The sequence below is a fragment of the Dromaius novaehollandiae genome, chromosome 2, assembly GCF_036370855.1.
Source record: "Dromaius novaehollandiae isolate bDroNov1 chromosome 2, bDroNov1.hap1, whole genome shotgun sequence".
Taxonomy (NCBI): Eukaryota; Metazoa; Chordata; class Aves; order Casuariiformes; family Dromaiidae; genus Dromaius; species Dromaius novaehollandiae.
Window position 1 is genome coordinate 154,568,975 of NC_088099.1, and position 13,896 is coordinate 154,582,870.

Sequence of the window (13,896 nt, forward strand, 5' to 3'; positions counted from 1 at the left end):
ACTGCCACATAAATAGGTATATGCATATGATGACATTGAACTCCTGTAGGTCTTCCACAGAGGCAACCTCTGAAACACAGCTTGTGATAACTGGTAAGTCCCCTCAGAACTGGAGGGATGCTAGCTGTGTTACCTTGTGGGTTTACTGCCCTTCCATCACTGTACTCCTGTTTCTGGTCTTGGGTGCCAATTTGAAGCTCAGTTAGCTGTTTAACCAACATTTGGTCCAAATATCGAATTTCCATCTGTAGAGCTAGGAGAGATCATTTCAGCATTGTTATAGGAACTCATTTACTGGATCAGTGCCATGTGTTCTCAAAGTCTTTGCGATTATTAAATAGTGGTGAATTAAGGAGCGCATCCATTTAATTTGTGTAGTCTTAATTTCTAGAATGGATCATCCTCCTAAATTTTGGAAGTTCTGCTTCGTTCTGTCAGAGCAGTAGATTTGTGTGAAATATGTGCCTGGATCTCACTTCAAAAAAGGCAGAGTTTGGAATTCAATCATGACTTTAGCTGCTATCTCTGTATTCATGCATTTTTGGCATAGTAGTAGTTTTTAAACTCTTCTCCTAGACTCCTGTTCCTGAAAATTGCCACTCCCGAGAACCTGTCATATCTTCCCTATTTTAAAGGATCAGTGTGAAGAAGCAGATATGAGCTATTGATATGAGCTATAAGTACAGCCTCCCAGTACAGAAGGACCTTAATAAGTCCTTCTGTGAACCACATAATCATAATTGCATGAAAGTTCTTGCCTTGAGGCCAAAGATTATCAGAAGCCAGCAGGAAGGGGAGGGAACATGCTTAAAACTCTGAGGGCATCAGAAGAGACTGTGTCAGTACTACCTTCTTAGGAAGGGGCCAGATCTGATTCATGGATCCTCCAAAACACTTACACTCTATTAAGCACCACACATTTAGGATGCTTTCCTGAACACACTGAATCTGTGAAATGGGGCCATTTGAGACAGTGAGAGGGGTGGGATGGAGAGAAGGGGAGAAGGGAAAGCTTGTGTGAGTTACAGAACTTTTGGTTCAACTTGGATCACAAATTAGAAGAGGAAGATCAAACTGGCTCTAACCCAATGGTCCTTCAGAAAGTTTGCTCATATAAAGGCCCGCAAGAAAGACTTCAGCTTCAGATCATTTGCAAGTCCAAAGTTGATTATGATAAAGGAGAAATTGCATACTTCTAACTAACCGATCTTATCAAGTTCCATACAGTCTCACAGCAGACAACCTGCCCTATAACTTGATAGGTATGACTGTTGACAGGCCTGGGACCAGAGGGCTGTAATATTATTTTCACTTCAGCAGAGCTATAAAATTAACTCTAAATTTATAGCGATGATAAAATACTTCTGTCTTTTTTATGTTAGTTATTAACTAAGAATATTTTTCACTGGAGATTTATTTTGCTAAAAAGCTCTGAAATTACTTGCATCAGTGAACCATATTATAGGTAAAGCTTCATATAAATTATTTGATAGGGAATTCAAAAATAACAAGACAGCAAAGCTTGGAGAAATCACTTAGATGTTTTTTTCCTCTTTGATTGGATTTGTGACCCCTCAGGTGACTTAGCTGATTTTCCAGGAAATGTGAATTTTAATACCAAGCCAATAAAGAGCAGAACACACCCTCAACCTAAACCGAAAGGCATGCCTGAAAGTTTAACACACAAAATTTTAGCATGACAGACTCAGCTTTTCATTATTCTGCAGTGTTCAAAGGTCTCTTTTAGTTAATATCAAACACTGCTGTACAGAATAAAATACATTAAAAAGGAAATATTAATTTTCCCCCAAGATATTATTGGTAGATGTGCCATATATTTGGCTAGTGATTATTAATAGAATTCTACACTATCATTCTGAAGTTCCTCTATTACATATCTTAAGAGGGAAGAATGGTCTGGAAATTAGAGCACGAGGCTGAGCTGCGAGATTATTCATTAATCTCTTCTGTAGTTTGACCTTGGAAGGCTGCCTCAATTTCCCTGTCTCTCAGCTAGGTTAATAACCACTTGCTTCCCATGGCTGATGTGAGGTTTAATTAATAACTCAGATTTATCTTAGGTCGACACTTCCTTTTTTTGTGTGTTATAGACTCAAGTTCACAACTCCTGTAGCAAAATGCCTGAGAAGTGAGGTAGTGGCATCGGAAAGGAAAACTCCCCTGTGTCTGCAGGCATGGGGACACTGCTGTGGTCTACGGTTCAAAAAGGTTTGGCGAGGCCATGATGAGAGAGTTTAGCTTGCAGTTGATAAAAGTCCCTTATGCAGAAAGCCAGAAAATGGAGGAGCACTGCCTGACTGCTGGCACAATAGGCGAGCTCCCTCTAAGAGCAGGTACCTCTCTGGCACATAGAGACGGAGGCTTTTCATTTTGTGAGACCTCAGTGAGGGATACTACAAAATGTCATTGCTGCATGTATGCAAAATGTATTGTGCAGTCAGATGCAAAGTGTTCAAAAGAAAGGAGAAAGGCAAAGGGTATCTTTTCAAACATGGGCAGGTAATCGGCAGTTTCTCTGAATCTGTGCGGAGAAACCATGTTTGCAAGTGCAGTGGTATTTGTGCAATTCTCTGTGACCCACGGACATGCATTTCTCTACTTCGTCAAGTGGCTCCACTTGAAAATTTGTCCCTGAAAGCAGCACTGTCTTAAAACTGTAATTGCAAGTCTTTTTTAAAAGATAGAAAATGAGGGTGGGTTTCTGAGATCTGATGCCTAATTTTAAGGACAGAACTACACAGGAGACTGGAATCATGGCCAGAATCCAAGCACTTCATTATGTTGTGCCATTTCCTAAATAGGAGGCAATTAAAATGCAGCAACTTGTGCTGTTCCACTGCAGTGTAGCCATTAAGCTTAAGTTTGCACGTTAGGGTCCTATTTGGCAAACAGAATATTTGCAGTAGATGTGCAAAAAAACTCCACAAGACCATAAAATTCCCTGAATGCCCAGTGTGACACTCTGGAAAATCTTGCTATGCTACATTTATGAGTTCTGGTGAGTTTATAAAGTTTTCATATCATTACATACCACAAGTCATATTTATACTAAAAGCACATTATCAGTGTTGGAATACTAATATAATAACAAAGCATTCATGATGTGGCCACCAGTAAAGCTGTCCCCAAAACCTAAAGAAAATGACAAGTAAGGAGTTTTTCTGGTTTTGCAACCAGATTTTTTGCTAGCACATCAGTGTTAGCTGGGGACCACAGCTCCCTGTGCCCTTGACTGAAGAAAACCTTATTAGCTGAAATCTGTAGGCTCAGTGAACAAGGAATCAGTGGTTTCCTAATAGGGTCTCTATCTCCAAACTTATGCTAGAGAGGTTGACAGAAAAAATGCAGACTCATAACCTGAATAATCTATGGTTCAAATGAAAGCACTCTAGAACAGTGGGAGAGATGCAGGACCAGAAAACAGCAGCTCTCCTAAGCTTGCTGGCATGAGATGGCCTTAAGGCTGTGGAAAATCCTAGCAGAAAAGGAATGAGAAGCATGGCGCAAAAACTTACTCTTAATTGCCCAGAATTTGGAAGAACAAGAGAACGGCATGGTTTGAAGTAGAGGGAAGTTGGAAAAGGACCAAGAAGAGGTGGTGTAACCAGGAGAAGCCTCATCTAGTCGCACCATGAAAAGAGTCTTGCAAAGGGAAGTTTCCAAGAATGCTCAAGACAGGAGAAGTCCTGGCAAGGATGTGCGCAGAGGTTTTTTAAGCGGATCCTACACCTCTTTCATTGGCCAAAGCAGTTTGGAATTTTTACTTTTTCTAGTCAAACAGCATCCTGAGAGCTCTCAACACAAATGAGTGTCATTCTCTCTGCTCTCTCCTTGACCCAGTCCTATTTTTTGCAGAGGCTTATGGCTTACTTTCGTCACTTGTTGCATGAAGGGTTAAATTAGAGCTTGAAGGATGGGGGGAGTAGAGCTCTGGGTACAATGGGATATCTTGCAGAGTCAACGATCACAAGACAGATGCTCCAAGCTGTCCCATGTCCTTCAGAAGGTGGCAAACAGACAGGCTCTACCTGCGAGAGGTCCAAACCTGCAGCTGGCTCTTTCTTACTCAGTCTTAGGAGGACTTTAAAATACCTGGATCTATAAGGTAATCAATGTATCAATTGTTTTGTGTATCCACAAGAAAGAGATCAGTCAGGACTGTGACATACAGCTTTCAAGGCCCTTTATTCTGTTTCTGGAGTGCAGAAGTATAGCAAATGTACTGGACTAGAGTCTTTGTTTGACTTTGAATGCTCAAAACTTTGTAGTCCTGAGACCATTTTGCAACTATGCCAGTTGCTCTTTAGGTTTATGACTCTCTTCATTAGATGGGAATGGGAACTTTCCAGATAATCTGATCTATAATTTATTGTACTCATATGATCAAGTGAAAAGCATTAATTTTTACAACTTGCTCATTATTTTAAATGCTTTCTCTGTTTCTTCCTAGAGCTCCTCTGCCAAATGTATAGAAACCCTTGCAGATAATGGTTTATCTGCAGGCTATATCTATATTCTTTACAAAAAGAGAAAAATAAGAAACTGTATGGGCCTTATAACTGCAGGAAGAAGAACTCATACATACATATATCTATCTGCATATATAAACTTCTGAATAACAAGAAGGAAGAATTTTAACGATATTAAAAAGCATTTAGAAGCAGAAATCATCTTGACTTTCAATACTTCCAAAATCTCATAGTACTTTTTAAAAATGCCTACCCACTCCTTTTCTCCATCCAAAGGACCAGCAAGATGAAGGAGGAGGAGTCTATCCACTCTTGCATTGATCTAAACAGAAAAAAGGTATATGACATACAGGCTTTGTAAAGTCAAGCTTTAGATCTGTTATTGATGTTTGTTCAAGGGCCATTGCTGTATTCAGCACAGGAGACTACATAGCACATGGCAGCAGCTGTCCCCCACCCAGTACAATACAATCAGAAGATACCCATGGTGATATTTAGTTTAGTTAGCTATTAAATTCAATTTAATATTCATAGTGCTGTGTATTTGTGAGCTGGCTGTGCCCAGGGACAGGAAATAAATTGTGAGAGTTAGGTAGGATTTTAATGGCTCAGCAGGGGAAGCTGGAATAGCTCGTACCTGGGAAGGCAGGGGATGGTGTCTTGTCTGCCCTTCCCAGTGCCAAAACAATGAACAATCATCTCCTGAATTGTGCAGCCGTCTTCTCATCCCTCTTGGGCAGTGAGAATTCACAGCTGTTTAGATAAATGGCTTTGGGAAAATGCAAAGTCAGAAACTTAATTTCAGACATCTCAAAAGTAAACACTGAGATTTGGGGCTTAGGAAACAAGTGGCAAGGGACTATTCAACATGCAGAAGGCAACATGGGAAAGCTATAGGATGAAATCCTGGCAATTGGTGTGGATGGCAGAACATCTCTCTAATTTCAGTGGGACGCGATTTCAGCCCAGGACAGGGAATGAAGGTGGGCACGGCAAGCGTGGAGCAGCAGGCAAAGCCTGGGCAGTGACAAGTGGGTAGGAGGAAAGCTGTGTTGCCGTCTGCTCTGCACAGAGCAGCTGTATCCTCTGTAGCTGGATATGTAGCATCCTGTCATATTTCTATTTCTAAATTAATTCAATTAAATGGGTGTAATGTTGTACAAATTGGTGTATAGCTCTATTTCTGTTTCTGTTCTCAGTCCAAGTAAAACATGTTATTACGTTTCAGGGAAGGCTTTCACTCTAAGAATCTCTAGAAGGCATAATTGTAATGATTTCTAGCTATTACACCCCTGCTTTCTGTGTCATCATGTTTAAGAGCAGTGCCATATGAGCACATGCAGAGGTGCATAAGCATAGTCCAGGATTCTTCCATCAGTGCTTGTACGGGGAACCTGTGGCTATTTGGGGACATGAAGGATGTGACAAGTGCAACAAGCACCTGTCATGGGGAATCCATATCTGCCAAGGAAGCCTCCTAAATCTCAGGGGCTCTACTTAGGCACAATGACATTTTGAAGAGTTCAGTACAGATCTGCCCCCAGGGCAAGAGTGAGATCTTGTCCTCATAAGGACAAAATTGTCCTTAAAAGGCAAATTTTGTAATTTCCCTATGATTAGTCAGTATTATCTCACATTAGACAAATCTCCAGCACTCAGTGCAAGGGAAAGGACATGATTTTTGACTTTCCCATATGTGAAGTTAAGTCCTTCTGTCTTCAGAAAACTATTTGTTGAAGTTTTCCCTGGGTTACAGAGCTGAAACCACCAATCCATACTATGCTGAGTTTAACTAAGCTTTTCTAGTAATGTTAGTGTGACTATTTGCATGAATAACTGCTATATTAGGAGTATCAGGTTTTAAGAAATTTTGAGAAGTCCATCTGTTTCTGAAGTCTGCAAGCCAAACTTTAGGAAGTTCACATGGTCTCATACATGGTCTTAAGTATCTCTGGTGCCCAAGTGACTCAGTACAGTCATTACAGAATCTCCAGTGACTTAGCAAACAGCCTCCTATTGAAAAATTCCCCTAAATTGTTTGTAAGTTTGGCCAAACTGCTAAAGGCTTTAGATTTCAAAAGAAGTCATTTATATAAGCACACTTAGCTAAGCCCAGGAGAGACTGGAAATCCTGCATGTCATCAAGCTTACACAAAAATCCTCCAAAAATCACTAATGTGTTTGCTACAACTCTCATATTTCAGGGGTGTGAATACAAATCCATTTGCCTTTGGAAACAGCAATGCAAATCTGTTTACCAAACAGCTCAGAAAATATCTTCTAATCCCCCAGCCTCCAAAGCCTGATGGAAGCCTTGTCCAATGGGAATTAAGATTGTAAATGTTCTGTAAAGGAAAATTATGCATAACGGAAAAAGAGTGGAAGTAAAAAAGGAAGGTTAAAAAATCTCATATATACTTACATCATCCTACTCCAATTCATCTAATATGTGTCTGTCAAAACTGTCTTTCTCAACTGTCAGTCTAAACATATCACTCATCTCCATGGATATTAACTTCCTCTGCACACACTGTTATATTCAACTTTTTTCCTTTCACCAGTGCAGAGTAGTTTTCCCCTGTCTTATACCCCCTTTTCTACAGATAATCCTTTGTCAGTAATGATATGCTAGCCTTGCTCTTTAATTCCCTCATTGCCATCACTCCTTTTTGTCCATTTTGATGGGAAAAGACCTGAGAACTCCAGGTCACAAAGTTGTTGTTTGTGCTTTATTTAGTCTTCCATAATGCCAAACAAAAAAGGATTATAAATATCAGGGGGAATGTTTTTATGTCTATGTTCAGAGATATGTCTGTATCTAAATAGAACAAGTGCTCCTCCCCCAAAAACTCACAAATAAAGCTTCATTTCTGAATTTTTCAGTGTATCTTACCTCTATTTGGACATAAACCACTTGGGGAAGAAACTGCTATTAGGATACAGACCACAGAGTGTTATTGGTGGGACATAAAAAATAAATAATAGAATAGTAATAGGAAAGTGTAGAAATGACATTATGGTACTTGAAAAAGTTTTAACTCTACCCAAAGAATGCTTTTCATTCTACATGTGCTGGCTATTTGCTTTGGACAGAATAGTAGGAAAATTCATCTGAAAATGAATAGTGAAACCAGAACATTTTTCCTTACAGAACACCCGTAAAATAATACAGAATGAAATACTTTACATCATTCTATAAGCATATATGTGAAATATTCTAGTTAAATATTTTTAACTAAATCGTGAATGTGCCTGGAAATCATATCAATTGTCCTAGAAAAAAGAGAGCTAGACACAAATATGATTGAAACCCTGCCTTCTTCTCCTTATAATTAAAAATATCAACAAGACCATTTGCTGGGAAAATTGTTGGTTATGGCTGGGAGTATTATGAAGTGCTGTTTTATTTGCAATATACGATGGGAACACAATAACTTCAGTGTTTTAGCTCCCCATTCACTGCAATTTATGGCATCTCTGGCAATCCAACATCCGCTGGGTTAAGTGGTTCAGCTGCGTTAATAAACTCTTCCTTCACTTTATACAAACAGTGCAGTGAAATTTCCTTCCCCAAAGCACATCAGGTGTGATGAACATGCATCTGTTGTTTGTAATGACCTTGTTTAAACAAATAAAACAAGTCCCAGAAAAACGATGTTTTCCACATTTAGCCTTTTGTCATGTAAAAAAGCCCCTCAGTAATAAACAGAGACAGCCAAGGTGTAAGGCTGGTCTGTATGCTTCAGCAATGCTTTTGTCTCCATGGGTTTGAACTGACATAAAAAGATGACAAGCTGCTGTTTTGATGACGTATATCTTTACAATCTTGGCTAATGGATCTTAAAACTGTCTGCCTTCCAGAAAGCCCCAAACTGAACTGCACACCTAAGTGTGGTCTGGTTTCTACCAGAGGAGATAGGAACCCTATAAGTGAAATAAAAGAATGATTTCTTTGTAGGTGCACTGTTTGGCTGGTCTCATTTACATTGCTCTTTTTTTTTCCCTTGACGCTTCTGCAGATATCCTAACTGTGGCTGTGTGTTCCCACTAAGTTCTACTTTCAAGGAGGCAAATAGCTCAAGATGGCAGAAGCTACCCCACTGGCATGACAACAACCTTGCTGCCGCATTTGTTTCCCTACCTAACTCCCATGATGAGCCGTTGGCCCTGCTCCATCCTGTTTCTCTGAGATCATGTTCTTGATGTCCTCCTCTCACACCACAATGTGGAGAAGAGGGACACCAAAGAAGAACAGCTTCTTTCCTCCACCTTCCCACTTGGTTGTGTGAGCTATGGAAGCTGCTGGGTACCAACCCGGCAGGTGCCCCCAAGTCAGGGTCCACTCAGAGATGCTGGCTAGAAGGTTTTTCCTCTCAAATTCCCCCTGAATGGGGATGCTGCTGCTGATGGCTCCTTCCCTCTGAGGACATGTTGACCCCCAGCCCTAAGCCAGTGTCACAGCTATCCCAAGCAGCAATGAGCAAGCTCTGTGTTGCCTTGCTAATCCATTTCTCTTTCAAGGACACACTAATGGCATGGAAATAGAGAAGGTTGGGATAAATTTGTTTTCTACAGACAGTTCTTAGGAAATGTGATGTTTTACCAGAAGTCATGAGAGGCTATCTCTTGGGCAAACAATAAACTGTGTGAAGACCCCCAGTTTTGTCAGGGCAGACTTTGCCCACTGGAGTTTTGGTCTACTCTGGGAGGGCGTCCAGGGAGATTTCCGCTTCAGTTCTGGCCCTTTTATCTTTTCTCCCAATCCCTCTACTGTGAATCACTTTGAAGCCTTTTTGCTGTGATGCCAGCCAACATCTGCAAGGAGGGAGGGATTTCTCCTTGTGTCCCTAAGAGCTGTGTTACTCCATGGTATTGGCAGCAATGCCGCATTGATATTGCTGCAGTAACCATGCTGACCAACCCTCCTCACAGCAACAGGTGACACCCCACAAGAGATTGCTCAAATGGGATCATACGCATATACGGTGTCTTATTATGCCCAGGCATCCTGTGAAAGATATACAACACTCAATTGGGATTTATCTTGCCTTTGTTCAGCTGTTTGTAAGTCAAGTAGGATCAAGTGGAAAGAGATAGGTACCTCCACTGGGTGATTCACCCTATTCTGGAGCAGGTCCCCAGTGTGGGAGACATGAATCACCTTGAGGGGCTTGTTCTGCTCCATGGTTTGCAGAGGGAGTCACTGACATCCAGCTTTGACTAGGGCTTAACCTTTCGACAGCAAAAGTTGGGTGAGAGGAGCCCCATGCTCACTATCCACATAGCCCACCATCCTGAGTGTGGGGTCTGGAGCTGCCGTGTTGCTTTAAGTCCCACGCAGTGTGGAGCAGGGCACAGCATTGTGCCTTCAGGTGCAGCTTGCTGCTGCTCTTTGCTTGGTGGACATTTGTTTCATAGAGTGGTATTCCAACTTATGGTTAGGTAAAACGAACAAAAAAACCTCCCTGGCTAGCAGGACAAATTGAAAAAAATGGAAGTTTGCATCTCCAAGTGCTCAGCCATGAAAGATGATTTCTTTCTTTCTAGGGTTGAAGCCTCATTTGTTCATTTGTTTTACTTTGTGCTCATCATTATTGGGAGTCACGCTGAGAAGAAAAGGAAGGGTAAGAGAACTCCTCAGCAGCGAGGAACAAAGTGTTCATTCAGTGCATCTTGTTGATTACGATCTACTGGATGACTTCTGCATGCTTCACTTATAATTAGCTTCCATATATTTTCTTGGGATTAGTGACTTGTCAGCATTTTTGGGAGCTGGTGCTAGGAATTTAAAATAATAACAGCATTTATCTTCTCCATGGACACACTGCAGTTAGGCTGATAAAGATAAGTGAGGAGTTACAACAAGTTTTTCTTAGTCTGGGACTGAAGGATGAGAGGAGAGTTTCTGTATTTAAAATTAGGTAAAATTATAAGAATACTTTCATCTAATAATAATATTTCTAGTATTAGTAGACACAAGGTGTTAGTTCATTAGCTTTCTCACAAATTAATGTTAAAAAAGAGCTTTCTATCCTGCTGGACATTTTCTCTTTGCAGTGCCATCCACAGGGGTAAAGAAATCCTGTTTAACAGATATATTTATACTATTCTTTTTTGTTCAGAATAATGTTTTAAACTAATCTGGAATCTCTTCTGGCATCACTGAAGTGCACTCACCTAGTCCCTCTGGGTAAAATGGAGGAACCTTGCAATGTCAGCTAGCACTGAAGAGTACCAGCGCAGGGCTAAAAGTCACCAGAATCAGTATCAGAAGACCTTAAGAAAAATGAAGAAGTGTTTACTATAGCTGGCCCAGTGAAGCAGGAGATAGTTTGTCTTTGCAGGCTGAGTGCCACCCCAAAGAGTGGAATGGGAGCTCTAGAGATTAATTTATGCCATTCCTCTGGAAGTTAATGGCAATATTTCCAATGACTCAAATGGGAGCAGGAGTAGGCAAGTGGTGGGGACCTCCACACCTGACTGGAGCTTTCCACAACACAGGAGCAAATAACCCTATATTGGCTAGAACATGTGTACGGTCCCATTGCAGGATCACACCACTTCACTGAGCTGGAGCACAGAGGAACATCTACTCAAGAATGGACCTAAACCAGTCTTACAGCTTGAGGGCTCTGGAGACATCATAGCCTGGGCTGAGACAGTGCGGGTGGTTTTCCCAAGGGACTAGGAGAGGGTAACAGCCCTGCTCTCAGACCATGTCATGGAGTTAGAGAGGCTTTGCCATAGTGAATCCTGTGCTATATTGGATGTACTTGGTGAGGAGAGCTAGCCTTGGAGGGCAGGAATGTGCAGCAGCTGACTGGGAAACACAGCTCCGCGTGGTCCAAGAAGCGCTGCTGCCAGTGCAGCCTTCCCCAAGGCCCCTGGCCCTGCCACGGCTCTGCCCAGCTCCCCGAGCCAGTGGCACACAGACCCCCTGGCCCAGCCTGAGCTTTCAGACAAAACTCTTTGTCCCCTCTATAAACTTAGACGCTGACGCTCTGACACAATGAGGAGGAATTTAAGCCGTGGTCCAGGGAAGCCCTTCAGTAGCTGCTTAAGTTCATTCCTATTCAAGACCAAATTTACACCCGTGCTCTCAGCAGGCTCTAAAGGACTCTTAAATCTCATGGAGAGAGGCTTTACCAAAAGGCAGATGAATTCAAATTAGAAGCAAGGCACCCTTCTACCCCCAACCAAACCATAAATAATAGCAGTGATCTTGAGCAACTGCTGTTGCAAAGCCTGAGGGAAGTAATGGGCTTTCCCTATGTGAAAGCTGCAGGTCATTACAGGATACTTTTTTTGTAAATTAAAGTATCAGGCTCAGTGCAATGCAGGGTGAAATTGCATTCAAGGGGTCAGACTGGAAAATCTAATACTGCCATAACCTAAGTCACCCGACCTTAACATCTCTGAAGCTTTGTTGTTGCAGCTATACTTATAACTGGTGTATGTATAAATGACCCTTTTCCTTTATAAAATCATTCATACAGATTTTGTGTGTGTATTTCTATTAGAGTGTGGGGACAAGCCTTACCAAAGACCGCAAGGTTGAATGCTGAATCCCCGGATATGATGCATACACGTATATGAATGCTCAGTGGTACCATGCACCTTGAGTGGTGCTTTTGGACCAGATCCTCATCTGGTGTAAATCAGGATGCTTTCTTTGATGTTATGGTGCTTTAGCTCAGCTGAGGGATGGGGGCACTGAAGCAAAATCCTTGGGAACTGCTGGTGGGGCGAGATTTCTGTATGCTGTGAAGAGATGACAGCATTTGGCCTGCAATTAAAAAATGCAGTTGGAAGATTTTTGTAAATAGCTGTATTAAACCCACCTCCATTTCTAGACTGAAATGATTTCCATCGATTTCCAGCCTTTTTAGCCGATCATCATTTGAAATTGTGCTGAGAGGCAGGGATACTTCCATGCAAGAAGCAAAGCTGACTGAATCTGCCTGTACACAGGATTGGGGACATAAGCAAATAAAACAAAATAGCTTCAGATCTAAGTTGCATGTTTACCTTTTTTTTTTTAACCTTTCTATAACCTTTAAAAATACACTGACACTTCCACATAACATGTATTTAAGTAGTTTCTCCTTTCAGAAGGGATGTCAATGCATGAAGGGTTTGGGGGTTTGTTTTTGATCAACAAATGACTGCAATTAAAATGTTTACCAAAGAATTGCAAGGGGAAAGTATACCCAGTACGCATTGAAAACCCTGCTAAAATACCAGGTTACTTGAAAATAAACCAAACAATGTAGCTAGGTCTAATATATCACTGGGTCTTGTTTATTGGTACTGTGGCAGCACCTAGAGGCTCTTGACAGAGATGTGTCTGTACTGCACCAAGCCTTGTCCGCAGATGTCCAGCTCCGAGGATGTGGCCCGGCCCCCTGTCCCTGTCCCCTGATGCCTCCCCAGTTGCAGCCCTGGCCCCATCTCAGCCCAGCCCAGGGCTGTCGGTCGATGCCGCAGCGGTGCTGGCTCCAGCCCCACTATGGCCTGGCCACATTTTCTGTCCTAGAGCAAGTACAGAAAGCTCATCAGCTACTTTGCTTTTGACTTTTAACACCAATTCACTATCGGAGGAAGTGCACATAAACCTGAGCTCTTCCACTTAATAGTAGCTCTGATGCTCTTACCGGTTCCTGAGTGAAGCCAAAGCAATTTCAATGTCTCAGTTCAGTTTACATTGTCCATCTTCCTCTGGGCAATGTCTACAGGAAGAAACTTTGGTGTACATTGGCTATTAAATGCGGCAGATATGGGCAAAAAATCTCTAAGCTGTGTTAGAACTCCATTTTTCTAACTTTAAATTCAACACAGAAGGACACAGCTTTGTCAAGGTGAGCTTAGCTTTGCATAGTGATTTGGATGGACTGGGATGTAAATCCCTGAGGGCTCGTGAAGAGCTGGGCACAACCACTGGTGCGCTCCAATCGTCAGTAGGAAAGAGCGCTGGTATCCATAAGCAGGTATCCCTCCTGCCCTGCACTTCTGCGGGGTGAATGCCGGTGAAGTATGGGGAGGACCATCAAACAGACACCGTCTTCGTTAACTACAATCAAGTCTGATCCTTGATTTAAATGACAGCAGAACTAGTGCTACTTATAAGAAGTACAAAGTATTCATATAGTGCATAAATAATAAAGGGATTTATAGCGTTTTCCCTCTAGCTGCCATTAGTAAGAAAATAAAGGCAAACTTGCCTAAAATACAAAAGAGAAATATAATCTCCAGCTAACCATAGTGATATATGATGGGGAAAAATGCAATCCATCTGTGCTTTCTCTGACAATGCTTTCCACCATTTGTTTTAGAGAAAGACATAAAATTCTCATAATGCATCTGGATAGTTATGAAATACTTTGGCTACTGTAGTAGTGAGAGAATG